Source organism: Parasteatoda tepidariorum, chromosome 6, assembly GCF_982258835.1.
Source record: "Parasteatoda tepidariorum strain Cologne lab strain chromosome 6, Ptep-v5.0, whole genome shotgun sequence".
NCBI lineage: Eukaryota > Metazoa > Arthropoda > Arachnida > Araneae > Theridiidae > Parasteatoda > Parasteatoda tepidariorum.
Genome location: NC_141760.1, coordinates 79,531,722 through 79,558,143, shown reverse-complemented (window position 1 = coordinate 79,558,143; position 26,422 = coordinate 79,531,722). Strand labels below are relative to the sequence as shown.

Sequence of the window (26,422 nt, the reverse complement as noted above, 5' to 3'; positions counted from 1 at the left end):
ACTGGTTATCTTCTAAAAATATACTAATCTTTAATTTGTTTCTGACATTTGGATTTACTAATTTGATCTTAAGCGATACAAACGAGATCGTTAATTTTATTTTCCACTCTACGTTACTGCTACATTAAATGATACAAAAATAATTGTTTTGTGTTTAACGTTTCGAAAATAACTATTGAAACCTCAATCTAATTTCTCCAAAAAGAAAGGGATTAAGAATACTAACAACATATACTTATTTGTTTCAGAAAAGAATAAAATATTTAAGCAAGTTAGTTTTCACCACGAGTTATTAATAAATAAATAAAACCAATAGATGGTAGGAATATAAATTTCTACTGGTTATCTTCTAAAAATATACTAATCTTTAATTTGTTTCTGACATTTGGATTTACTAATTTGATCTTAAGCGATACAAACGAGATCGTTAATTTTATTTTCCACTCTACGTTACTGCTACATTAAATGATACAAAAATAATTGTTTTGTGTTTAACGTTTCGAAAATAACTATTGAAACCTCAATCTAATTTCTCCAAAAAGAAAGGGATTAAGAATACTAACAACATATACTTATTTGTTTCAGAAAAGAATAAAATATTTAAGGAAGTAAGTTTTAAACAGGAATTATAAATAACTAAATAAAACCTATCAACCGTAGGATATATGAAACTGATTTCTATCAGATATCTTTTAAAAAAAACATACATGCAAGATTAATTTTTTTAGTATTATATGTAAATGAAGAGAAATAAATATTGTATTTGTTAACTTGTTTCTTGAAAGCCGTATGAATCTCTGAATACATGAACCGTTTCATTTTTCACACAGTCGAACGATACGAAAATACTTACTTTATTCTTAATTCTTTTTAAAAAAAATGGAATTCAGAATTTGAAAATAATTTCATCATATAAACAAGATAATTAACATTAATAACCCTAAAAAAATTTTTTTTGGACCTAAAATTAAATTTTAGGAGGTGAATTTTAATTATCAATTTTAAATAAATAAATAAACTGTTAATAGTTTAAATGAAAAATTGAGTTCTATTAATTATTTAAAAATGTGCATTTAAGCATACTAACTTTTGTATTCCGTATCATAGCAAAGAAATAAAACATTTTAGTAACTGAAAATTAATTTAATCCTTTGTTTTTCTTTTCACTTTATTTAATTTACCGTATATAAGTCAACTTTTCAAACCCCCAAAATGTTATGAAAATCAAAGGGTTGCCCAGAAATAAAAAAATATTGATAATGAAATATCGATGCATTACATACAATGTGGTTAATATGAACAACTCTGTATCATTTTGTCCTGTTCATAAACAATTTTTAATACATTACATACAATTAATTTTGAATTTTCTCTCATCATATTTTTTGCATGTAAAGGATTTCATTAAAAAAAATGCTAATCTGAGTTCAGAAAAAAATAGGAATAAGAAGCGTTATGATAATCTATTCAAGAATATTTCAAAAATATAACACGATGAAAACTTATGAAACATACCATATGATCTACACATATAAAGATTCCGAACACCATCTGTATCGAATTCAATAATGTTAACTCTGTCATCTCATGGATCCCACACCGTTAGAAAATTCTCGGAAAAAAATGGTTAAGTAACAATTTATTTAATTGCTATTTCACCATATTCAAACAAAACAGTCAAATTACCATAAACAAGATGATATTCAAACTGTTAACTGTGAGAAAAGCCGTTTATTAACTACTTTCACCAAATACGGTTAAACAACCAGAATTTTACAGCACTAACTAGACTCACCTAATGAAGCCACTTAGTTCCTTACAGATGGGTACATATTATAGCCTAGAGGGCTAATCTGTGAATCTCATGACTGATAAAACAGGGGTTCGGGTCCCAACGTTGACGCTGTCTCTATGCCCTTCAACACACTAAGAGTTTCCATGCCCCGTATTTCCCAATTTGTGACCCTGGGCTATTAGAATAAGATACTCTTATTCACGCATAGATGACAGCACTATAAGAATAATGACCTATCTCCGATGTCCAGTAAAATTTCTTTTTTACGGTTTTGAAACCGTGCTAGTTGTATTCATGGTTTTTCTTACAATACTAGCTGTAAACGGTTTCACAACCATAAAGGGAAAAATGCTCTTTACCGTGAACTTTAAGATTAATTGGAAGGACAAACTACAGCCGGTCATTTTACCATAATTTTAGAATAAAAATTATAACAGTGCACTCTAACATGGATTCTACTTCATCCTCATCTGCCCACAAAAGATCACGCCAATCCAAAGAGTTCGAAATTCCACATTTTTTGAAAGATTTTAGAATAATATTTGAATCAAAATTTTTTCCAAGAGCCTCGTAACGTTTGTCAAGTGACGTCAGCAGGAGCAATTCGGATATTTCCTGTTTATGTAGGAGATTTTTCCCCGGATAAATTGGTCGCCTCACAGCATTTGTTAATGCATCAATATTTGAGACAAATGTTTCATATCCAGAGAGAACAATGTGAAATTTTTTTAGCTTGAGAAAATTATTTAGATTTAATGCTTTCTATAAACTATCTTAAGGAAACATTTGTTTACATTATTTATATATATATAATTATTTATATTTTACTTTTTTGTTTTTTGAAATAAATGAAAATAAACATTTTTTTTAAAAGTTTTCATTTATAGGCTGTTGGTTTTACTAATTTAAGTCATCAATTTTGCAAATCAAAAAATTCCTCTTATTTTGATTTACGAATGATTAATACAGTCATGATAGTAGGAGAGTTGGAATGTCTAAACACCAAACGTTTAATTTATTCACTCAATCAAAAGATAGAATCAATCAAAAGATCAGGCAAGTGTAAAACAGGTAATGGCACTTAAACTTAATTTAACAAGGTTCGAAAAATTTCAGTGACTTCTCTATTATTCTTTTAGCAGTCTCACTGTTTCGTTAAGTTACGCGCGGCTAGCGATGTTTAGTTTATTTAAGCTTGATATGAACTTTCGATTGTATGATTGATGAACTTTTGGGTCTATTTTCATAAAAAAACAACTTTTTTTCTCACACTTTTACTTTTAAACTTAATTTAACTTTATTATTATTTTGATGGCCGTTTCATGGCGAATTAAAGTCTTTTACTCTCATTGTTATATTGGTCAGCTCCCAAATGCTAACGTCGAAATGCACTGTGGGCCAGAAGACTATGATCTTCGGAAGAAAGTAAAAAATTAATTTTTCAACTAAAATATGTGTAGGCAGTTTTAATATATCCCAAATTAAGTATTCATAATCATTTCAAGCATTATAATTTACTTTTTGGATCGATGATAGTACAATTTAATGAAAAATATGTTAAAAAAATTGTTTTAAATGTAACTTTTAAATTTTTATTTCAGAAATATATATCGGAATTTCACCATACTGTTACGTTTTTATCAGAGTAATTAGTGTTAAATTATAGTACAATTTTTCAATTTATCAGATTTGTTAATACTCTTGACAAATTTATAGTTTATATCTTATCATTTGTCATTTTACAATGTTTGAATGACTTTCGAAAATTAGTTCCAAAATGTTCCACGAGATAATTAGCTAAACTTTTTTTGTTGTCTTTTTTAATGTTTCTTCTATCGAAAAAACCTGCCCCATTTTGCCCGTATTGCGAAAGTGGACTAAATATACCGAAAAACAAAAATTATGTTTTTTTTCTTCATATTTTCGCGTTATTTTGTAATTAATTCGCGTTATTTTGTAATATTACTTCAGAAATATAATTTGCTTTTCATTTTTAATATAAAATTCCGAAAATTATTATATTTTCATTTCTATACTTAACTATTTAAACGTACTATATTATTTTTTTATTTTTGCTCGCCATATTTCAGCCGCCATTTTGTTTTTTTGGGTATTTTTAGCGTATTTCAAAATTTCAACTATGAATTCAATTTACCTGCACTTAAAAATCCGTAAATACAAATTTTGAAACAAATTTTACAGGAATACTAATTTTGGCCACGAAACCTTGGATGCTGGCCCACTGTGAAATGGTGAAAATAACCTGAAGAGGCTAACCGCACCGTTGCGATTAGCCATTGCGGTCTTCCTTCGACCATCTTAATAAAACATGCATTTTATTTCCTGGCAACTGAGGTATACTAATTTGAATCTAAATCATACAATCAATGATTCATACAATGATACCGATTCTCTGAATGCATGAACTATATTATTTTCCTTCACACACATGCATAGTCCTGTTCGTTTCGATAACCTCTGCTCTCAGGATAAAACCCGGTGCTACTCGGTTTTGCTCTGACTCCCTTGATGAGAGCCAGTGCTTGCTTGATGTGAGCCAGTGGCTGAACAAAGACTTTACGGGCGCCAGGACAAACTTTATTACGGGCTCTTTCCTTTAAGTACAAAAAGCCTTATTTTCACCTTGTTCGGAATTTTTGAAGACCCTTTATACAAATTGTAGGTTTTACGCAAATAAAAAAAAATTCTCTCCAAATTTTTATTGAAAAACTTTTCAATATACACTATATTTTTTGCAGAAAAATTTTGTGGGGGTCGCTGCAGTCCCGGAATCAGCAATCCCTTCCATGTTCTTAAGTAGGGCCTTGACTACATCACATGTTAATCATATGCATAATTTTCTTAAACTGTCATTTTATATAGAAATGTCTGTTTCATTGAAATTGCAGCATTTCTAAAGTTCTTCATTGAGTTAACATATGTACCCGGTCATACCCTACTTACTCCGAATAGAAACTGTTCATTTGTTTTTACCGTATTTGAAACATAGAAAAATATTTCTGTTCTTGATTTTTCTGAAATGACATTCAGAATCTTAGTATAATTTCATTATAAAAACACTATCAAGAACACTAAAAACAACAAAATATGAATTGTTTTTAAACCGAGCAATAAAGATTGGGAAGTTGATTAAAGTTCAGGAAGTTAATATAATGTTTTTAAGTTTCGGTTCTGGCAAGTGATACTATCAAGATCACACTAATTTTCTGAATATATTAATCGTTTCATTTTCAAGCAATAGAGCGATACACAAATAATTATTTTGTTCTTAATTTTTAAAAAAATGACATTCAGAATATGAATATAATTTCATTATAAAAACACTATCAAGAACACTAGAAGCATCCAATTGTTTTTAAACAGAGCAATAAAAACCAGGAAGTAACACCAGTTACCAATAAACACCAGTTATTTTAACTGAAAACAATCTAATACTTTTAAGTTTCGGTTCTGGCAACTGGAATTTACTAATTTGAAGCTAAAGTGATACAATCAAGATCATACTAATTCTCTGAATACATGAACCGTTTCATTTTCACGCAATCGAACGATACGCAAATAATTATTTTGCACTTAATTTTTCTAAAATGACATTTGGAACCTGAATTTACTTTTTCAGTAACAATCAAACAGTTTGATGGCCTCGTTTTTAAGTGAAGAAATACAAAAAAACTGATTGTAAACCGGTTCAAGAAGATTACAATGTCAAGGTTTTAATAATATGCGCTATTTTTATCAATATGATTAAAATTGCCATGCAATAAACAGTTTGAGGTCAGCGATGGGCTACGTTTCAATAATTTCAAAAAGAACTTTCATATTTTGAGGGTGCAAAATACCTAATTACATGCCCAGATGAATGTATAGATCAGCGTCTTGTTCCAATAAAAAGATAAAATAAATAAATAAAATAACAAGCTCAATTATGAAAAAAGAAACAAAGAGATTATAATCTGCGGTCAAATTGTAGTATCTGTTTTCTTTATTTTCAAGTAGACCATGGCTTGCCTTTGGAAACAGGGTTACCGTGCTAAATTTGTGAGTATCACGATAATTCATGTAAGAAACTTAAAACTAATTATAATCAGAGAATCAGGAAGGGTTCAATAGAGAATTAAAGTTAATTGATACCGGCTGTCCTTGCAATTATCTTAAAGGTTTGTACAATTATATCATAAGTATGAATTTCAATTTGAGTTAAAGAGCCATCATTAGCGAGCAAAAGAAAGAGTCCAAAGTAATGATTTTGAATCTCTAATAGAATTTTTTTTTTAAATTTCTGAAACTTCAATAGTTTAAATTTAGGACAATAGATATGTTACATTAAATATTTAAATTAAGAGCTGGATAATTTTATTATTCTGATGAAAGGGTTATTTTATTTCCGGTAATTTCTCAAAATCGTTTGTTGTTGTTGTTTTTTGTAAAAAATTTTTCTTTCGAACTACACAGACCTAAGACCACAGTCTGAAAAATGATAGAATATATTTAGTTTTATCAATAAATTAAATAGAATAATTAAATATTAATTAAATAGAAATTAATTAATAATTAAAATAAAACAAAGTTTTTGAAAAGTAGTTTGCTACGTCAACGTAAAGTTTGAATTTAATAAAAGTAAAATAATCCACTATTTTCGAAGTACAGATAATTTATTTTACAAATATTGACTTGTTATCGGGTAGGTCAGATAAATTGGAGTAAAAAAAGTATCTAATCAGTTAATTCATAATCAAATCATTTTCGCTAGATAAGTGAAGAAAATTTTGATGAAGATTCTTATTAAAAAAATGGCTACTTATATACTTTAATTACATAAAATTTGATTGTTTCGATCGCGTCATTCAAATTTTAAGAAAAAAAAAGTTTAAACTCAATGTAATATACAACTACGCCCTTATTATTTAACACAAGAAAGAGTGTAACTTAGTATACACCTATATTGCCCAAAAGCAGTCAAAATGATTTCCTTGGGCAATCTAGCGTATATATATATATATATATATATATATATATATATATATATATATATATATATATATATATATATATATATATATATATATATATATATATATATATATATATATATATATATATATATATATATATATATATAATTTAAAAATTGCCATAGTCGCTCTGTAATATTAATTATAAAAGTCTTCGCTACTTTCGAATTAGACTGACAGTTTTGGGAGACTATTTACTGTGGATTAATATTTATTCTTGTTCTTTGAAAAATCATGGCAACGAGACGGATATCCATTTAGCCAACAACAATTGAAGTTAGTTGAACTAAAGCAGTTTACATTTTGTTCAGTATTTCAATTGTCCATTAATAAAATAACCAAACGAACAAAAGTACCCGTGGCCACACATTCCTTAGTCGTAATTAGAGTCTCTTCTCAGAAGTATCAAATTAATCATGTGTGAAAACATAAAGAAACAATTAACATTCTCAGCATTCCTATTTGACCAATTGATAAATAAGATACGAATAGATGAAATCGACATACATGCAGTTCATTGTATCTCAAATTGGTATAGTAAGTTATGCATTTCAGCTGGTCTATTATTAAATATCATCACAATCTTTTGAAAATGTGACCTAAATATTGAAAAATTTATTTAGTCATGCAATAAAAATTCAACTGATTTACATTTGTTAAGTAGACGTTCGTTAATTCGCTTTTACGTTAGTTAGAAATTTAATACAAAGCTCACCTTTATTTTCGTTTGGATGCTTCGGTAGTTTCATATTTTACTAGAAATCGGAGCAAGTATAGTTAAACACCAAGGCCGTAGCCAGGACATTTTTTCGGGGGGGGGGGGATATGGTAAGAAGCAAGGACAGTTTCAGACATGCAAAGTAGGGGAAAACATTGTAACAAATATTGTTTATTCTGTTGTTAGCAAAAGTTAAACTAGTAATTAATAATATTACATAATAATTATTTTTCAATTTATATTACATAATAATTATAATCAATTTGTAAACAAAGTTTACGAATTGATTATAATTAAAGACATGCGACGGGGATTTGAAGAAAATTTTTCGATTACTTTTTTAGGACAAACAGGAATATCCCGAAATATGCTTAATAAGGTTAGTTAATAAAAGGTTTGATTCGACAGTTTTTGTTTTTCTTTTTACTGAGAGGCTCATAGAAAGACTAAAAAGTTTGAATCCCAGAATTTCGGGGGGGGGGGGGATTTGCCCCGACGGTCCCCCCCCTGGCTACGGGGCTGTTAAACACTATCTTCTTTTAATCAAAGGACAGAAGGCCTCATGTCATAACAGGAATTTTAAATTAGTTCCATCAAAAATACATTAATTCAATGATTCATGAATGCATTCAATGATTCAATTACATACAATGATGCATTAAATCATGATTACCTTCAATGCATTTAATGATTCAATTAAATGATTAATATTTTTTACTATGAAATCTGCAGTATTTCAAGTAAATTAATGAGTATAACATTATCTTAAGGATCATTCAAAAACTAGATTGACCTGGATCAAATTTTTAAATTCTGGATAACGCTGGAAGATTGAATTTTCTATTGCTGGATGACTGCAAATAATTTGGTTTTCATTTTCCTAATTCCTTTTATTTTAATTTTATTTTCCTTTTGATTAAGCATATAGGCTTTCCAAATATGTATCGAAAAACACATAGGATTACACTTTTTTCTATATATGTTACTGGCTGATAGCATAGGAGGGAAATATCTTATGACAAAGAAAAATTATTTTTCCTTGATTTAAGTTCAAATGCTTGATAAAAAAAACATTAGCTACCGACTTCTATCATATTATAAATTGGTACTCTTCAGCAAGATAAATGTTTAAATATAAAAAAAAACCTTCCCTTTCTTTTTATACAATAAAAAAATACCTGCAAGCAACGTAGATTACTTTATAGTTTTGTACGCGGAGAGGAAATTTCTAAACGAATCGTGTCAAATTTAAAGAAGTTACTGTGAATTCGAAAACATCTTTAGAGACAAAACACCGTTTTTTATGAAGATGAAACGAAACCAGAAAGAAAACATCATTATTTACGAAAGCTTATTTCATATGTGCGTCAGTGCAAGAAGTGATATATCTGTCGTTTTTTGTTTAGTTTTCAACTTAAACATTTAACAACGTTCTACTCTAAACTCATAGGCAGTTCATGTAAAAATTAAAAGTAACTATTATTACTTTTTGTAGTTCATTGTAATTGCTTAGAAGTATTTTGTTTTTCGGTGTACTTCTTTGAATTATTATTAATTTTATATATTATTATTAATAATTTTATGGTAAAAATGGATTTTACAGTAAAAGGAATTTAACGGTCAAAATAATTTTACGGTCAAATGAATTTTACGGCTACATGGATACTGCACTCCTATTGACTGTAGATTTTGCTGTAATTTTATCTGGAATTTTTTACAATGTCATCAAATGAATGACTGTTCGAAGAAATTATTATTTTTTAAATTGCTGTTACTAACAGCGTTAAAAAACATAATCAACACATTCTTTTAAAGAAACTTCCCATTCAAACATAATGGACTGAAATTAAATTACAGTTGAATGCAGTTTTTTTCTTCCAAAAATACAATTTTACATACTTAATATAGTTCTAAAGTTTTTATGGCCTGTATGCAAAAACAGCGCTTGCCAGTAACCATATAAACAATTGTCAAAAATGATTAGGTGCAACATTTGTATTTCAAACATAGTAACCTTGTCACAATTTTTTTATTTCAAAAAGCTAAATCTTTCGTTTTTGGCGTGTTAACAAAGGGAAATTAATGTTCACAAAGTAAATGTTTCTATTGTCAAGGTCCGTGACACTGAATGCTACCAGAAAATTTTACTCGTCATCGGGTAATTATAAATCAAGAAAGACGTCATATACCACCTTCATAATGTCCTACTTCGAAACTTGTAAATAACCTCTATCTGGGACAGTTGTTTCAATTTCTATGTTTATGATATTTCAAACATCCTGAATGAGATTGCAAATATGCTTTATTGGTTATCTTGGTTAATATCAAACAGTGCTAACAAAGCACAAGGAAATTCTAATTTGAATTTCTCAAATACTAAAGTAACCTAGCCCATTAACTTATATTTACAGCTTTTCGTATTTTAAGTCTAACAAATATAATCTTTTTTTATTATAAATTTACTCGTTTCTTTATTTCACTTAAAAAAGGACTGTTTTAAAAATTGAGCGTAAATAGTTAATTTTAAAAGTAATCATGTATGAAAAACAACGTCTATCAGGAATAGTTTCGATTTCTATGTTCATGATAGTAAAAACATCCTGAATCAGATATCAATGTCATATGTTTTATTGGTTATATTGGTTTACATCAAACAATGCTAACAAGGCAGAAGGAAATCCTATTTATTATCCCATTGAATTTCTCATATTCTAAAGAAATCTAGTCCATTAACTTATATTTACTGGTTTTCGTAATTTAAGTCTAACTAATAATATAATTTTTAGTTACAAATTTACTCGTTTCTTTATTTCACTTGAAAAATAACTGTTTTAAAAATTGAGCGTAAATAGTTAATGTTGTTGTTGTTGTTAATTTACGTCGCACTAGAGCTGCACAATGGGCTATTGGCGACGGTCTGGGAAACATCCCGGAGGATGATCCGAAGACATGCTATCACAATTTTGATCCTCTGCGGAGGGGATGGCACCCCCGCTTCGGTAGCCCGACGATCTGCGCGCGAAGTCGAGCACTTTACGGTAGCACAGTTTAACGAGGACCAATACCGCACACTCTCGGTCCCTACAAATAGTTAATGTTAATGATAATCATCAATGAAAAATAACGTCTATCAGGAATAGTATTTTCGATTTCTATGTTCATGATAGTAAAAGCATCCTGAATTAGATATCAACTATGTTTTATTGGTTATATTGGTTTATATCAAACAAAGCTAACAAGGCACAAGGAAATCCTATTGATTATCCCATTGAATTTCTCATATTCTAAAGAAATCTAGTCCATTAACTTTTATTTACTGGTTTTCGTAATTTAAGTCTAACTAATAATATAATTTTTAGTTACAAATTTACTCGTTTCTTTATTTCACTTGAAAAAGAACTGTTTTAAAAATTGAGCATAAATAGTTAATGATAATCATCAATGAAAAATAACGTCTATCAGGAACAGTATTTTCGATTTCTATCTTCATGATAGTAAAAGCATCCTGAATCAGATATCAACTATGTTTTATTGGTTATATTGGTTTACATCAAACAATGCTAACAAGGCACAAGGAAGTCCTATTTATTATTCCATTGAATTTCTCATATTCTAAAGAAATCTAGTCCATTAACTTATATTTACTGGTTTTCGTAGTTCAAGTCTAACTAACAATATAATTTTTAGTTTCAAATTTACTCGTTTCTTTATTTCACTTGAAAAGGAACTGTTTTAAAAATTGAGCGTAAATAGTTAATGCTAATAACAATCATCAATGAAAAATTACGTCGATCAGGAATAGTTCTTTCGATTTCTATGCCTGAATCAGGTATAAACTATGTTTCATTGGTTATATCGGTTTACATCAAGCAATGTAATTTTTTGATATAAACCAATACTAGGCACAAGGAAATTCCATTAATTATCCCATTGAATGTCTCAAATTCAAAAGCAATCAAGTTAATTTCCTTATACGGGTTTTCGTATTTTAAATCTAACAAAAATAATTTTCAGTTATTATAAGTTTACTCGTTTCTAATGCAAATAATAATCATAATGTCAATTAATCAGCAATTAATAATAATCCTAAAAATAGTTAATGTTAATAATATCATCAATGAAAAATACCGTTTATCTGGAAAGTTGTTACTGTTTTTATGTTTATGATGGTGCAGACATCCTGAATCAGATATCCAACTATGTTTTATTTATTACCTTTGTTTATATAAAACAATGCTAATAAGTTACAATATAATCCAATTTCTTATCGTACTCTAACATTTTAATTTTACGAATTCGCTAGCAAATAATCTAATATTTAGTTATTATAAATTGACTCGTTTCTTTTTTACACTAGACAAAAAATTGAGAGTAAAAAAAATTAAAGTTATTAATAATCACCATTGAGAAATAGCATCAATATGGGATAACTGTTTAGGTTTTTAATTGTGAATACAATATGAAATCAGGTGTCAAATATGTTTCATTATTTTTCAAGTCATGTTTGTCATGTTGTCATGTTTCATTATTCGTCATTATTTTTTCCCCTTAAAAACCATTATTTTCCACAAAAACAATGAACATTTTGTTAACAAAATATACAATGTTTATCGTTTTATGCAAGAAAATGAGTTAGTCTTAACGGAATGATTGATTACCTAAATTTGAAAAATAGTGATTCATACTTGGAAAAAAATAACCAAAAGAATACAGATTATATAAATCAATACGAAGAAATAAATGAGAATTAATTTTACTCGTTAACGAGACACAAAACAGTTCTAATTAGGAAAGGTTTTCATTTCCCTTGTATAAGTTATTTTTATTTTTAAAAATCTCAATATAAATGTTATGATTTATATTTGGCAGCATGCAATCTTTCTCTCAATTTTTTTTACATCAACTCAAACTAAGGCTTATGAAATAAAGATCTCGAAAGAGAACAATAATTTTTCTACAACACTAAAGGATAAATAGCCAATATTTAAAGCAAAAAAATCTGAGAAAAAAATTCACGATAAAAGTACTTAAAACTCCAACTTTTGAACAAATTGGAATTTCGGATAAAACTCACGTTAAGTTAACAAATAAAAATGGCTCTTTAAAGTATGTCAATTTTCAATTCCATAGTTGTGTTTCAGCAGGCAGAAGATCGACATGCTTAGTATTTCTTACAAGAGGTTTGACAGTCTAAATTTGTTGAACAAATTATATTTAGATCTATATTTGGCAACATGTAATCTTTCTCTCAAATTTTTTTTTACTTCAACTCAAACTCTAGCTTATAAAATAAAGATCTCGAAAGAGAAAAATAATTTTTTTACAACCCTGATAAGTAGACAATGTTTAAAGCAAAAAAATTTGAGAAAAAAATATATAATAAAAGCACTTAAAACTCCAACTTTTGAACAAATTGGAATTTCGGATAAAACTCACGCTAAGTTAACAAATAAAAATGGCACTTTCAGCATGTCAGTTTTCAATTCTGTACTTGTATTTCAGCAGACAGGAAAACGAAATGCTTGGCATTTCTTACAACAGATATGAGAGCTTATAATTGTTGAACTAATTATCAAATATTAATTTTTGTTTATTCCCCAGTACTCCATATACATTTTTCCAACACATTTTCGTAATTTTAAGTTTAAGTCAAATACTTTTTGTGTAGCAAAACAAAATGTAACGTAACATCTTACGTTTAAAACAGCAGCACTTACGAATTTTTAAATAGACTAGGAGGATCTGCCCCCACTCAATCCGCTCGTCTACCCCGCAATTTCTTCTCATTAATCATTGATTTTTTCCCCTTAAACGTCGATATTTTAGATATTCGATACGTCGATATTCCCCTTAAACGTCGAACACAGAAACTCTGTGCTAAGTTCATAGAAAATAATGAATTTTTCAGCATACCAAATTCTAACTCTGAATTTGCATTCCTGCGCGTATAAAGCGGCTAGTATGGTTTTTTTCATACAAATTTAACATTTAATTATTCTTGAACTTAACTTTTTTTTATTCTATTGTACTGTCGGGATATTTTCTACACTCAAAATAGCGGCTGCTCCGGCGGCCCTTTCAATTTCTTAATATAGAGAGTAGATATCCAATTTGATACAGAGAGTAGAAACCCAATTTGATATCGAGAGATAAAGAGAGTAGATACCCAATTTGATACAGAGAGATAAAGAGAGTAGATACCCAATTTGATATAGAGAGATAAAGAGAGAAGAAACGCAATTTGATATAGAGAGACAAAGAGAGTAGATACCCAATTTGATTTAGAGAGATAAGGAGAGTAGATACCCAATTTGATATAGAGAGATAAAGAGAGTAGAAATCCAATTTGATATAGAGATAAAAAGAGTAGATACCCAATTTGATATAGAGAGATATAGAGAGTAGATACCCAATTTGATATAGAGAGTAGAAACCCAGTTTGATATATAGAGATAAAGAGAGTAGATACCAAATTTGATATAGAGAAATATAGAGAGTAGAAACCCAATTTGATATAGGGAGATAAAGAGAGTAGATATCCAATTTGATACAGAGAGATAAAGAGAGCAGATACCTGATTTGATATAAAGAGATATAGAGTGTAGATATTCAATTGGTAAATGTACGCTAACATACGAATCTCTTAAAAAAACTAATGCGGTTTTGTTCATTTTATTTAAATTTTCAAATGTTTGTAAATTAGAAATAGAGCAAATAATATTTTAAGTTTTGATAAACTAAGAACACCAATTACTGTGTTGAAATCGATCATTTTTCTGCTTTTATTAAGTATTTTAAAATAACTTCAAAATAATCCAACCAAGTGTATTTTTATTGCTTGTGAGTCAGAAATGCGGTAATTCATTTTAAGTTTATCTTAGTAAACAGTAATACTTTTAAAATTTCTTATTTCCTGTACCAAACGGAAACGCATGAATTATTTTTTAAATTTTATTTTCTTAATATCGAATTGCTGCTTAAATGGTGAGTGATACTTGGTGTTGCATCACTTGTTAGTTTTGATAAAAAATACCTCAACTAAAATGAATTTATTTTCAGATCTTTTATGTTACTCATTTACTTGGAGGTGAATATTATGTTATTACAAATACGCTACTGAATTTATCTTTTATAAAATGTCTATTTTATAACTCAGCAATTTTCTTGTGTTAAAAGCTTGGTGCACGTGAACATTAAAAATAAAATGAGCTTCCTTTTTCTTTAAAAAAAAAAATAAACCTTTCATCAACAGAAAAAAATAAAAAATAAAAAACATCTTACACAGGAGTTAAAATTTTTAAATCAAAATGAATTTATAAATAAAATAATATCAAAATTTGTTCAAAACGTTGTGAAAAAAAAAAACTTTTCTTTTTTCTCTATAAGTAGTGCGTATTAATTATTTTATTATTAGAGTAATTGTTTTATTCATTTAATATAATTTTATTCATTATATTTATTGATTTTAATTTAAAAATTTATGAATATCGGTTAAGCTAGGAGAGTCTCTTTCACAAAATTATTTTGTTTACTATTTATTCTGATAGATTTTATCAACAGTATACAAATATGTTCAAGAAGAGGAACTCAGTTTATCCTCTTCATTTTTTTAAAACCAATTTTTATGCTGTACGCAAAGCCAAAAAATATTAATTTCTTAAAAAATAACTGCAACTTGCAATTTAAAAACATATATGAAAATTTTACCAATAAAATAATCTAAATTTTAAAAAAAATGTCTTCTGAAATTTTCTTTTTTTTATAAAAAATATTTCATTTAAAATTTTTTTTTATAATTTCATTCGGAGAATTAAAAATCCATCATGACTAAAAAACATTAAATAACAAAAACTCTAAAATAAAATTTTGCAGTAATATTAAAAACACTTACTTTACGATTGTGCGAAGTTTAAAAAAATTTTGTAGAATGTCCAAAGAAAATAAATTGCATGCATTCCATGGTGAAAGATCACAACACAATACCTCAGTTAACTAACACAATATTCCAGAGTTTGATATAAAATCGAAAATTCAAAATAAACAGCTTGTAAACTAAACCAATAAACAGGTTTCATGATCAAGTTCGTACCTAAACATCTGTTTGGAACTAAACATAACATTCCAGTGAGAAAACCTCCTCTAAAACATCGAGAATACCCCAAAACAACTATACCGATTTTTCTATTCGTTTAGAACGAGTTTTCATTTAAGGATCGAAATGCTAATTTAGAATATTTTTTTCAATTATTCCCTTTGTAAAGATAAGAACTATCAAAGCAAGATGGCTTTCAAATCATCCGTTTTCAAAAAGTTCTACAATTGCTCATTGAATGGGCGTTCTTCCATCTCCGTGTGATTATGTGTAAGAATTGATCGTTCCCTTTTCCACATAAAAAGAATCGTCAATACGTGACACTTAATTTGAATCTCAAGAGAACCCTTTGAAAAAAGAAAATTTCTTTTTTTTTTGAAAAATTAAAATCAAAATTAGTTTCAACGATGACCTAAATACTTTTCATTTCAACTTTTCTTTCAACACTTGCATTAAAATCGAACAATACATTTTCCACTTTTAAGAAGCGGGAAACGGAAAAAAAAAGTAAATAAAGAAGCAGAAGCCAGCCTACAACTCATCTCCGAAGCGGAACGAACATCCATCCCGGATTTAATAGCCATAATGAAAGAATATTCTGAAGTAGGAATAAAAGAAACAGAAGTTAGTATTACTCGCTATTTTGACCATATGGGTTATAAGGAGTAAGGAAATGCATTTGAAATTATAATTATAGGTAACAGCTTTTTTTTTTTTTAGAAAGAACAAATCTGATGTTTGGAAATGGAATAAAATTAGTATTCATCATATTATTGAATTACATCACTAACAGTTACAACTTATAATTCAATTTAAACAACTTGTTACATTTATTTATTTTTTTTCATAAAATAACAGCCAACCCAATTCTGAGTTTACGACTACCAATGTTCCTCTCCGTAGCCTAGTAATTTTCAACCTAACCCAGAACACAAGGTAACTCATGGATCAAGAAATGGGATAAACTAGTCTTCGCGGAGGACTTTTTTGATGAAACTAACCAGCATTTACGTTACACTGAGAGAAAAAGAACGAAAACTTCTCCCGGTTTTACGTCAGCACTGTGGACTATACGAGTTTGAAGCAGAAATCGTATCAACCAGCCACCACTGGGATTCGAACCTGGGTCACATCATTCAGAAACGTAGGCTCTATACCCTAAACACCAACGACTCAGTTTCTTAAACTTTGTTTTACTTTATTACCGTCGTTGAATAGCCGACCTAATTTTGTCTTTACGACTACAATATTAAACTGCGTAGCCATGTAAGTTTGAACCCAATCAAGAAGACAAAGGAACTCCTGGATTAAATATTGGGAGAAATTAGCTTCCAGGTGAGGAAAACCTCCCACGGTTAACCTAGCAGGGTAGGAGATTCTAACTGATGATCCGTCGACTACTACGGGTATTTTACGCTTCCACCGTGGTCGGGGGAAGCCGGGTGCAAAATTCGAAATGACCAGCCAACGCTGTGATTTGAACCTGGCCACCTAATTAGGAGGTGAACGCTCCATCCATTGAACCACTACGGCTCAGTTTTTTAAATTTGAAGAAATCAGATTTACAGACTTTAACCCATGATCTGTCAAACACTGAGAATATTTTACGGTGCGAGTAACTGAAATATGGTTTATCCCAATTTAAGGAAGTGGCACCATTCTAATATGGCCTCATTGCAGACTGTTTTCGACCACCTCTTCCAAAAATTGTTCCTTCAAGTTGTTTAAAATTTTTAATAGTTGAGCTTTTTAACATCTAAATAACAAATATATTTAGACAAAAACGCGGCAAATTTTGCTGCGTTTTTTCAGTAAAAAATGGAAAAATTAGGTGGCATTGAATTAAAACCATATGAAAAAATTTAGACATACTCTAAGGTCTCCAGAAAAGTATATTAAAATACAAAAATTATTTTCAATTAACATGAGGCTCACCTACAATTAAATTTATTCTTTTAATATATATTAAAATATATATTGTTATAAAGTAATTTACAGAAAAAAATTTATTAGAATAATCCAATTAACAGATTATAGAAATATAAATAAAACAATAGTTATAACTAAAAAAAATATTGTGTTATATCAATTGTAATCAAAGCACCAAGTCAAACTTTAAAAACCAGAAACAAAATTTATAATAAGCAAATAAAAACATGCAGGATTTTTTCAGTGGTAGATAATATTTTTAAAAATAGTGCGGTTAAAATTTTAAAATAAAAATAAAATATTGAAGCGACAAAGAAAACGTTTCTCTTATATAAAAAAATGGATTTCTTCTAAATTATTTCTCCACTGAAGTATATTTTTCTGTATGACTAGAAAAGAAAATTCCATTCGTTTTTTTTATTATTATTCATACGTATAAATTTCAAATAAACTTTACATAATGCATTTTTAGCAACAACATTTCAGTTCAAAAAACAAGTATTTGGATGCTTTTATATACATTTTTAGAAAGTCTCATAATTTTAAGACCACCCTGTAAAGTAATTCAAGAAGTTTTATGAGTATGTTTAGAATATTAAATAATAGTCATTAAACACAGTTTAAAGAAAATAACACAGAAGTTGAGTGACAAAGAATTCAATTTCGTTTTCCATACGGGAACAATGAAATTTACATTTCCATTCGTTTTTTATTTTTAATTTTTTTATTGTTTAAGAATGCGTCTATGAGTTATTGCGTATTTAATGATAAAATAGAAGGTTAAATACAAAGGTCTGTTTTTTGTTCAACTTTAGTGAAACAATTTATTTCAAGTATATTTTTAACAATATCTTCAACCATATTATTTCTAAACTTGTTTTAATCTTATAAGTAGGGAACTAATTTTAATTCAAATTATAAAAGCGCTTGGAACGCGTAACAATTCAATTTCTATATTATTATCTTGTTCTACGGAAGCTGAGAATTTAATAATTTTAAAATTAAACAGGTGGTAACAAGTTGTAAAATATTGTTAATACTAAAAAATTAAATCTAATAAATTTTTTAGAATTTTATTTGCTACTACACAGACGAAATATTATAGGTTTTTTAAGTAAAATCTATTTACATTTAGAATACTATAATTCAAAATTTGAATATTAAATATAAAACTAATTTAGAATATTATTGTTTAGTCAGTTTGGAAATGAAATAAATTTAGATTACTATTTTGTCATTTTAGAAATTGTTTCAATTTAGAAAATTATTATATGACTTTAAACTTAGAAAGTACTGTCGTATGGCTATTTTTAAATTTTTAAAATAAAGTTTTTTTTAATTTAAATTTTAAAAATTTACATTATAATAATTAATTACTTACTAAATATTAATTAATAATTCGTTATTGATAATTTAATATTATGAAATAATATTAATTAACTAATAAAATAAAGTAATAATGAAGTAATAAAATTAATTAATAAAATTAAGCAATAATTAATAATAAAATTAATTAATAAAATTAAGTAATAATTAATTAATAAAATTAAGCAATGATTAAGTAATAACATTAAATAATAAAATCAAGCAATAATTAATTAATAAAATTATTTAATAATTAATTAATAATAATTATAAAATGAATTTATATTTCAAAATACTACGACTGCTAGCGATTTGTAGATAATTTTTTAGTTAATTATTATTAATTTTTATTATCATTAGTGCTCGGACTGCAACGTATTAATTAAACTGATTTGAAAATTTTTGTTTTAATCCTTAATCCATGCATGACGACACAACAGACTGAACTCAACCGTCCGAAAGAATGCAGTTGAATGAAAGAAGAATGGATGTTGATCTGAAATATGGTTTTATTCATCTTTAGGTAGTGTTCGCAAATAAATTGATCATGAAAACTTGTAACATATTCTAAATTTATAATTCAAAGCCATCACTGGACAAGATAAAACAAAATATATTAAAAAAATTAATGAATAAGAAATAAATAAATAAGAGTAAATAAAACAATGACATTATTTTAATTACAAGAAACAGAATTTGATTGTTAGGATACTTATATTAGTTATTTACCTCACTAGAAATTTTTATTTTATAAGCTCGCTCTCGGCTTGATGACGAAAGTAACAAAAATAGATAGATAGAAAGAGAGAGAGATTAGATATATATAGATATAAATCTCAACATTTTTATTGAAATTTTGAAAAACATAAAAATCTTAATTTAAGATACACAAAAATCGCTTCCAATATGAATATACAAGTTATAAAGATACAAGTACATCATTCAAAGATCGTTTAAGAGAAAAAAATATTTCTTATATATTTCTTCTCATTAATTTGTGTTCCTAAATTTAATTTAAGAAGATTTTAAATAAAATGACCAGGAGTTCAATATTATTGTAAATTTATTTATCACTTATTGTTACAGGAAATTATTTATCTTTCATTGATGTAGGAAATTTATTTATCTATGTTATTTATTTGTCTGTCTATAAATTTTTAATGTTTAAGTTTGCACTCACTTTGATGACGAAAGTAACAAAAATAGATAGATATAGAAAAAGAGACGGATATTTAAAGATACAAATTTTAATATTTCTGTTAAAATTTGAAAAAAACATAAAAATCTTAACTCAAGAGAGATAAAATCCGGTTTCCAATATGAATCGTTATAATGATATATGTATATCATTGTAACATTGCTCACGAAGAAAACTTATTTCTTACATATTTCTTCTCATCATTCCGTATTTAAATTTTTTTTCTAGAATGATTGATTATTTTTCAAATCCAGAAAATCGTTTATTTTTTTATGATTCACATATTACCAAAATGTCCTTTCATAAATTTATTATAATTACTTTTTTTTTAACAAATTGAAATTCGTTTTATTGAGAAATATTGAAAGAAATGATGAAACCAAAAGAATGTTGAGGATCGGCGTGCCACCTAGCGGAGAGCAGAGTTCTTTTTCCAGAAAATTCATTATAGTTATTGCATTTATTAATTATTTTTTTTAAGATAAATTTTTCAGTTTTTTTTCTTCAAATTTTATTAGTCTAAATACAAAAAAATAATAAAAATTTATTATTGTAACTTAATTTGCGCATAAGGGAATAACGTTTCATATTAGCATTTTTGAAGCTAAAAAAGAAATCTAATTAAAAAAGTAATTGGCAAAATTAGTGGTAATTAGAGGTAAAATTGGCAAAAATTAATCAAACAGAAATTACGATTTATATAAAGTTGAAGTTGTCGCAATTATATTAAAAATTATTTTTGATGGAAGATTTAATGTTTTGTAAAGCTTGAATTATAACATTTTAAAGTACTGATAATAAGGCGAAAAAAAATATTTTTTTCTATTATTAATTGTAAAAATATCATATTAATATTTGAAAAAAATTTAATCATCTTAATTGTGAGAAAAAAAAATCTATAAATAATCTGTACGTCAAATAGTATGTTTCTTAAAAGTTGAGGTAATTGAGTTAAAAAGTTTGTTTCCTTTTTTCTTTTCCTTTAATTCTTGGAGAAAAATGTAGAAAAAACAAATAAACAAGAAATGGTCATTTTTTTAATAAGAAAAATCAGAAAGAATAGTCATTATAAGAAACATTTGTGCTGAAATATGTACGGCAAAGAGGACTTTTCATAAAACTTAAGCTTGATAAAAACTGGAGTAATTAGATTAAGCTAGTCCTTTTTTTCTTTGACAATTTCTGTCGGATTAATATCATTACAAATATTTTAAGAGTCTAAACTATTGTAATATTAATATTTTTAACAATTTGCAAACATATGAATAATGTGTAACAATTCAATTACTATAAAAATTCAATTACTCACCGTAAATTATTGCAGTATACAATTGTTTTAATAATTCAGAAAATAAAAATAAATGACATGTAATTTTATAATAGTCATTTAGCTCTCAAACTTTTTACCAATACACTCCTTTAATGTCAGCTACATGAGCTTGTCTTTTTCTTTTAGAATCCAAAAATTTGAAACATTTTTTTTCAAAATAATGTAGGGAAAAATGTCTTTAAAAATCTCTTACAAAGATATTTGATCAATTGTAATTGAATGCTTGTGCATTTAATATATTGCGATGAAATAGTGAGAAGAAATCATAATTATTTTAAAGAAAAAAAAGTTTTTAATGAACAATAAAATTTTTTTCTTCCTCCACAAATACATGAAAAGCTGAATGGATGAAAGGGCATGAATAACGTCTTGGAAAAATTGATCTTTATTGGAAAAAGTTCTTATTTTAGTCTTAGTTAACTATACTACATTCACTCCCCTCGCTGAGTTTTTTAATTTCGAAGATTTCATTGGATTAAGAGTTTAACTGATATTGTTTTGATGACGAAAAAAAAAAGATTTAAGTGTATTTGGGGGGGGGGGGGTTACAATAAACTATTGACCTTTGAAAACCTGTATTTTGGTAGTAAATTGAAACACCAAAGATGCCAAATAGATATCATCAATTGTAAGCTTCTGAACAAGAAATAAAAACATGGTAGAGTCTTCATTTCCTACTATCGGCATAGAAAACTTTAAAGATCATTCTTAGATCATTCGTTTAAAAATATTTCATGCGAAGCGAAGACTAGTTTTAAAATAGAAGAAGAGTTAAAATAAAAACGTGGCTTTAAATTCTTGTTTCGACATGCATTGAACATCAATCAATTTTGGGTACCAATCTGATTTAAAATATTAATTTCTAAATTTTAAGAGAATTTCAAAACCTTTAAAGTTAGGTTTTCCAATATGTATATATTTGTGTTTTATTATTTTAATTCTTTCGTTTAATGTGAGAAAATTTTGCTATCTATTTATCGTTTCAAAGATTAATTTTTTTTTAACAAAATTGGAAACTTTTTACAACAAGTGTTTTACTTACATTATTTACCAATACTTTTTGGACAACCCGTACATATTGGTGGAGGTAGAATTATGGTTTGGGTGCTTTTCATATTATGAACTGCAATCCCTGATCCAAATTTATAGTGAGCTCAATGCCAAAACCTTAGTGGATGATAGTGCCAACACTTAGTGGTTTCCTACATTGTGGCAGTTTCAGGGGTAACACTTATTTTATTTTCAAGAAGACAACGATAGCTCACATGGAGCGAAGTTCGTCAAGAATCGGTATGGTGACAATGGGGTTAATCAAATGAACTAGCCTGCCTAGAACCCAAACCTGAACCATATGGAGGATCTCAGGGATAAGTTGGATCACTAAAGCGTAACAACTTTCAAATTCAGTAAACAAAATTAATAGTCTTTTTCCATTCAAAGGAGGGGGGGGGAGAGAAATGCAATTAATTGTCATCTAAGGATTTGTTGCGAACTGTTTTGAAACTGCCTTTGATAGGGATGTACGAACTAGAAAATGAATAAAAAAATTTTCTTCACACCTGCCCATACAGCAAAAAAAAAAAAAAAAAAAAAAAACCTTTTGAATTTACGGATAGAAACTGTCAGCCAATGTGCCAGTATAAAACCATTTCGCCGAAAAATACTGTTATGTAAAAATAGACGTCTATCTTTTAAGCAGGTAAGTACTGTTATTTTAACAAAATACTCTATAGAAAAAATTTGTGGTCGGTGCGAGCGTAAAGCAGCTTTCGTATGACCAGTCGACTCTGGGATTTAAATTTGAGTCATCTCACTGGGAAGCGAGCGCTCGTGCCGCATACCAATCCATGGTTGACTTCGCAACATGGCTGTTATTATTTTTTCCTGAAAGTTACACGTTATTCCATAAAATTGTCACAGCGGAGGAAAACATGACCATCCAAAATAGTACACTGAAGTTTGACTAAAGTTTCCATTCTATCATAAGAATAATACCCCAGGCAATAATTATCCAGATTTTAATACTTCTTAACCCCCAGAAATGTTTTTAGAAAATTTTGTCAAAAACTTTTCTGATCAGGGAAATTTTCATTACATTTATATTTTCTGATCAGGGAAATTTTCATTACATTTATATCTGTTATTAAGTTATTCTAAAGAGTTTGATTTTTCTTTATTATTCCCCATTGATTCTAAGTTTTCTTCATGGTTCAAAGCAAAGGGTTCATGGTTCAAAGCAAAGGGTTCATGGTTCAAAGCAACGAGAAAAGAAAATTTCCCGAAACACTGCTGAGTGTCATCTTATCAGACAAGTCAACAGTTCAACAACCGTAGGGTAAATCTAATTTTAGCAGGAAAAAAAACCCCCGAAGAATTTTATAATTTTTTTTCGTTGACAAAAAAGTCCATTTTCCTCGAAAAAGAGATATTTTGACAAAATTTCTCCTAAACACAAAAAAAATTCTTCTCTAGTTATATTAACAAAATATTAGTTATGCAGAAATATTTTACTCAAATAACAGCTATATAACAATACGATAAAAAAAGACAATAAATACGAAGAAAAATCTTGGTAAAATCATAATTTTTTTAGCTAAAACATAATAAATTTTTCAACTGTAGCATTCAATAAAATATCTTCACGGCGATTAAAATTTAATAAGTTTCTGATTATTAACAAAATCCTCTTAAAAAATGAAATAATCGAAGGTAAACAAATTTTGTAATTTTCATCTTGAGTTTTCCTGACATATGTATATACAGCAGATGTAAGTAATTTAGATGTTTCTAAAATATGTAAAAAAAAAAGCAATTATTTTTAGTTTCTAAATTTACTTACCAAACTACAGCTAATTTACGTATCCATTTTGAGTTTATTCCTTCAAAATAGTGTTTAAATTTGTAAAAGTATTTTTTCAAGTAATCCATACAAATCATCTATTCACATCAGACTCACAATAAAAGTCAACCTCAGCACAGCTTGATTCCAGTAAAATTCTGTAAGATATGGTGAACAGAAATGACTAAGTACAATTAAACAGTAACATGAGAAGTTATATAAAAAAGACCAAGTTCACAGTTAAACAGAAAAAGACTAAGTTCATTATTTTCCTTCCTCACTCCAATGACCTTTTCACGGTTATACTTAATTATAAGAACTCAGTCTGTGAAAACTTTCCAGTTATTTCACTTTTTTTTAAAACAAAACTTGATTAAATTTTCAAAAATAAATAAATAAATAAAAATATAGAAATTAAATACAGAATGATTCTCAATTTCATCAATTATTTGAAACAATCGAAACATCTTCTAAATTTGCTAAAGGGTTTTTTATTTTCTTATACGCTCATTGATTTTGGTATTTATTATTCGTGAAAAAGTAGTTCAAATCAGCGAGTTGACAATGTTCTATGTTGATATTACTTTATGTTACAAAAGGAATACGCTTAAGTTTCTTTTTTTAAGTACAAAATTGAAAAACAATTATTAGTTTTATTTATGACTGATTAAATAACTTTCTTTTCATAAATTTTCTCACAAAAAAATCAGACTTTTAACTACAGGAAAAGATTTTTCAAGAATTCTTTGGTACAGTTATAGCGACATTTTTCCTATACCACACATAAAATTTTCTAAACTCATTAAAATTTTCTAACCAAGTTCTGGTTTCAATAAGAGCTTTTATGGAATATACCCAAAATGGTTAATGATCATGCAGTATTAAAATGCTTCGTGTGCTTTTCCTTGAGAAAACTAAAAAGTTTAAGACAAATCTGAACTAGAAAAAAGGTGATTTTCTTATTGTTTACCGGGTGTACTAAAATTGGCTGGAAATGTTAAAAACAAATTAATGATTTTTTTTTTATCAAGAAATTTGAAAATTAGTTACAAAGTTTGTCAAAAGATGGTGCTGCTAACTGAGAAAACATTAAAATATTGTTTTTAAACTAACCACTATTTACAACACCAAAAAGGAGCAGTCGGAGACAAAAATAAAAGACACCCGAGCAAATATTTTACATTTATACAGTTCGATACCGATATTTAACTTATAAGTACTTAATTGCATTTCTATTCACTTGCTTAAAATTGTAGAACTACTCTCGTTTAAAATGAAATATAAACTGTTTTTTTGAATGAAAAAAAACCCCACTAAGATTTTGTTTTGGTAATATTTTACCTGTATTTTAAGTATGCACTAACCATTAACCATTAAATTGTATGCATGCACTAACCATCTCGAAATCTGACCATCAACTTCGAATTTTTCTCCTGCAGTGATAGGAAAAGCGCTAAAGAATATGGTAATGCCCTGTGCAATAAATTTACATGGTTAAATTTATCGTATTTGCCAATATATGAATTTTTTCTGATAGATAGTTAAAAAATAATCATTTATGTAATTTCATATCCATATGCAAAATTTTGTATAAATATATTTCGGAGTAAATTTTTATTTTGCATGTTTATAATGCTAACATATTTACTTTCTGAAATCACTATTTGCTTTTTTAAAAAAGGATAATTCAATTGATAAAATACTGTTGGGTACAGAATTACAGGATGAAAATTAACTATTTTACTGTATGCATGTACTAACCATCGCTAAATTTAACCAACTTGGAATTTTTATCCTGCACTGATACGAAAAGCGTTACTATTAAGTCTATAGTAATGCCCTATACTATAAATTTGCGTGATTAAATTTATCGTATTTACCAATATATGAATTTTTTTTTTCTGTTAGATAGTCAAAAAATAATCATTTATGTAATTTCATATCCATATGCAAAATTTTGTATAAATATATTTCGGAGTAAATTTTTATTTTGCATGTTTATAATGCTAACATATTTACTTTCTGAAATCACTATTTGCTTTTTTAAAAAAGGATAATTCAATTGATAAAATACTGTTGGGTACAGAATTACAGGATGAAAATTAACTATTTTACTGTATGCA

The 26,422-nt window shown here is 27.5% G+C and overlaps 1 protein-coding gene across 1 annotated transcript in view; it reads right to left on the bottom strand.

The window, feature by feature from the left end:
• LOC107439947 (serine proteinase stubble) overlaps positions 1–24,457 on the bottom strand; it is an 84,770-nt gene extending 60,313 nt beyond the window's left edge. Inside the window, exon 1 of the mRNA XM_071178478.2 lies at positions 24,300–24,457. The gene's annotated coding sequence lies outside the window, so the exon portion shown is untranslated. The remainder of the gene's footprint in view (positions 1–24,299) is intronic.
• Positions 24,458–26,422: the final 1,965 nt, after the last annotated feature.